This window comes from Lupinus angustifolius, chromosome LG01, assembly GCF_001865875.1.
Source record: "Lupinus angustifolius cultivar Tanjil chromosome LG01, LupAngTanjil_v1.0, whole genome shotgun sequence".
In the NCBI taxonomy this organism is placed as follows: domain Eukaryota; kingdom Viridiplantae; phylum Streptophyta; class Magnoliopsida; order Fabales; family Fabaceae; genus Lupinus; species Lupinus angustifolius.
Window position 1 is genome coordinate 17,003,044 of NC_032009.1, and position 3,796 is coordinate 17,006,839.

Genomic DNA, 3,796 nt, shown 5'->3' on the forward strand with positions numbered 1-3,796 from the left:
GGACGTGTTCAAAACTTTTAAGGTTGAAGTTGAAAATCAACTCAGCAAAAGGATTAAGTGTGTTAGATCTGACCGTGGTGATGAATACTACGGTAGATATGACGGGTCAGGTGAACAACGTCTAGGGCCTTTTGCAAAATACCTAGAGGAATGTGGTATAGTCCCACAGTACACCATACCAGGATCGCCTAGCATGAATGGTGTGTCTGAAAGACGAAACCAGACTCTTAAGGATATGGTAAGGAGTATAATATCTTACTCTACCTTACCAGAGTCACTCTAGGGAGAAGCACTTAAGACTACAGCTTATATTCTTAATAGGGTGCCAACTAAGGCAACTGCCAAAACACCTTATGAGCATTGGACTGGGTGAAAGCATAGTCTAAAGCATTGTCATGTGTGGGGATGTCCAGCTGAGGCAAGGCCTTATAGGCCTCATGAAAAGAAATTGGACTCCCGTACAGTGAGCAGTTACTTTATTGGTTACTCTGAAAAATCAAGGGGCTATAAATTTTATGACCCAAGTTTGAAATCCATATTTGAGACGGGTACAGCCACGTTCTTTGAGGATATTGAGTTTGAGGGGGAAGATAAGGTTAGAAACTTTGTCTTAGAGGAAGAATTCGTATCTATTCCAGATGCGATTCATATGGTTGCTTTTGATGAAGAAAATTTGGAACCTCCTCAAGACATAGCTGATGAAACCTTCCCTGCTCAAAGTGAGTTAGTAATTCATGAAGGGCAAACTCAAAATCCTCAAGAACATGTACAAGAGTTTCAAGAGCCAAAAGAAGCTAAGGAAGATCTCGAAGGTTCTCAAGAAGAAGAAACAAAAATAGCACCTTGTCAACTAGAATAATTTTTGCATAGATCTTGGTGACATTCCTCTTATTAATAATAATGTAGTTTCTAATCAAGTATATGATGATGATAATAATTTGTGTCATTCATTGTACTCTTAAGAGGTTAACAATACAGGTGAGGTTGAGGTCCAAGTTAAAGACTTTTCAAAGGAGGCTGAAGAATGTGGAAAATTGGGAAAATGATTGGTCTATGTGGGAAAGGAAATGATGTTAGAATTATGTCTAAATTAACTGCTTTGGAGGAAAGAGATCATCGACAATTTGAAACTGCAATCAGAGGAAGACAATCTATGGTTAATGGTAATCATATCCATTAATATAAAGGATATAACCATGCATTTAGAGAAGAAGGTGATCGGAGATGTAATCAGAAAAAGTAATCCAGATTTCATTTGTATCTAGGAAACCAAGATTCAGAATACAGATAGAAGGCTTTGCACTTCGTTGTGGGTTTCTGATAATTTTGATTGGGCAGCTCTACCGACTTAAGGTAATTCTAGTGAAATTTTGAGCATATGGAACAAGAAGAATTTTCATGCGGAGGATGTGAAGTATGGGTCTAATTTTGTGCTTGTTATAGGTAAGTGGACTATGCACACTCAATTATCTCATGTTATTAATGTGTATTTCCATATGATTTGGATGGATAATGAAATTTTGGGAGGATGCTAAGAATGTTAAACTAGGCAGTGATGGTGAGTTTTGGTGTCTTGCGGGTGATTTCAATGCAATTTTACAACAAGGTGAAAAAAAGGAACAAGGTTGCGAGCTGATAGAAGAGAATGTGACGAGTTTAATCAGTTTGTTAAAGACATCGAATTACTTGATTTTCCTCTATATGGAAAGAAATTTACTTGGTTTCTTTGAATGGAAAGGCGATGAGCATAACTAAAAGATTCCTCGTAAACGATGAGTAGATGCATGTTTGGGGAAATCTGGTGCAATTAGGCCTCCCAAGGACTTTCTCTAAGCATTGTCATATTTTGCTAAAAATCAGTGTTTCATATTGGGGTCCGACTCCATTTTACACAAATAATTGTTCGATGTCTCATCCTAGATTTGGCAAGTTTGTTGAAGAATATTGGAGCGCCAAGATCGGGGTTCTTTTGTATTAATGAAAAAATGGAAGAAACTAAAAGGGACCTTCAAGGTTTAGAATAAGGATCACTTTGGAATTTTGGATAGGAGAATTGCATATCATGTGGACATAATTAATCTTGTTGATGCAAAGGGTAGTTATGGAGCCAATTCGGAAATCAATATCATCATAAGAAGATAGGCAACAACATAACTTTGGCGAGATTCGATTAAAAAAAACAACTTTCTAGTATAGAAATCTAGACATAAATGGATCTGAGATGGAGACTCTAACTCTAGATTTTTTTCACTCTTCTATCAATAGGAATCGGAGGTTTAAGAAGTTGATTGATCTGACAATTGATGAAGAATGGATTGAAGATCTCATAAGAGTTAAAGATCACATCAACTCCTTCTTTGAGGCGAAGTTTGCTGAGTCTCACTGGAATAAGCTTACACTTGATGTATTCAATTCAATTGGGTTTCATAAGAGGATAATAATCTCTTAACAACAAAATTTGAGGAAAAAAGAGATCAAAGTCACTCTATGGAGTTGTGAAGGAGATAAAAGTCCAGAACCAGATGGATAAAATTTACCTTTTATTAACCACTTTTAGGATTGCTTGAAGAATGATATTATGATGATGGTATAAGACTTATACTGATTTGGTAACTTATCTTGAGGGTGTAGCGCCTCTTTTCTTGTAGACCCATTTCTCTCGTATGATGCATTCATAAGTTCATATCTAAACTCCTACCTGCAAGGCTAAAAAGGTGATTCACTTGATTATTTATGAATGTCAATCTGCTTTCATCAAAGGAAGATTCATTATGGGGTATAGTGGTTGTCAATGAGGTAATTGATCAGGCTAGGAAGATGGGGTTTTGTCTCAAATGGAGGAATTGGATTAATGATTGCTTACAATCAAATTCAGTCTCAGTTTTGGTCAATGGTATTCTAACCAAATAGTTCAATATGACAAGAGGTTTAAGGCAAGGTGATCCAATAGCACCTTTTCTCTTCTTAATTGTGGCTGACAGACTTGGTGGTATTATGAGAGAGACAGTGAAAAAATATATCTTAAAGGGTATAAGGTTGGGGAAATGATGAGGTTGTCTCTCACCTACGATATGCGGATGACACTTTGCTTATTGGAAAGAACTCTGGTCAGAATGTCATGGTTCTTAAAAGTATTCTAAAATGGTTTGAATTGGCGTCACATAGAAAATCAATTACTATAAAAGCAAATTCATTGGTGTTAATTCCAATTGTGACTTTGTCGTGAAGGCTGTGGAAAAACTAAACTGTGGAATAGGATCTATCCCTTTCAAATTCCTTGGAAACCCTATTGGTGCTAATCTTAGAAGACTCTCCATTTGGTCTCATGTCATTGACTCCTTCAAGAAGCAACTTTCTATATGGTAGCATAAAATTCTTCCTTTGGTGGTTGAGTAACTCTCCTTAAATGAGTACTTTGCTCTTTACCAATTTATTACTTCTCCTTTTTTAAGGCTCCAATTTCTGTCATTAACGAGATTGATAAAATTTGAATAAGGTTTCTAAGGGGTGGAGGGGAGGAGAGTACAGGTATCCATTGGGTGTATAGTCTAAGAGGGGTGGAGATTGTTGAGTAAGAGAGAGTCTCTTTGGGTGAAAATTTTACAATCTAGATATGGGGTTGGGTACTTACGGAGTGGTGGGGCTAGTGAAATTCAGTGCTTCAAGAGGGTTCTTCTTGGTGGAGAGATGTGGGTAGCCTTAGTAATAAATATGAAGGATTCGCTAGTGGATGGTTAGTTGAAGGTCCTTATAGGAGATTAGGATCAGGTCGAGACATTAGGCTTTGGACAGATTT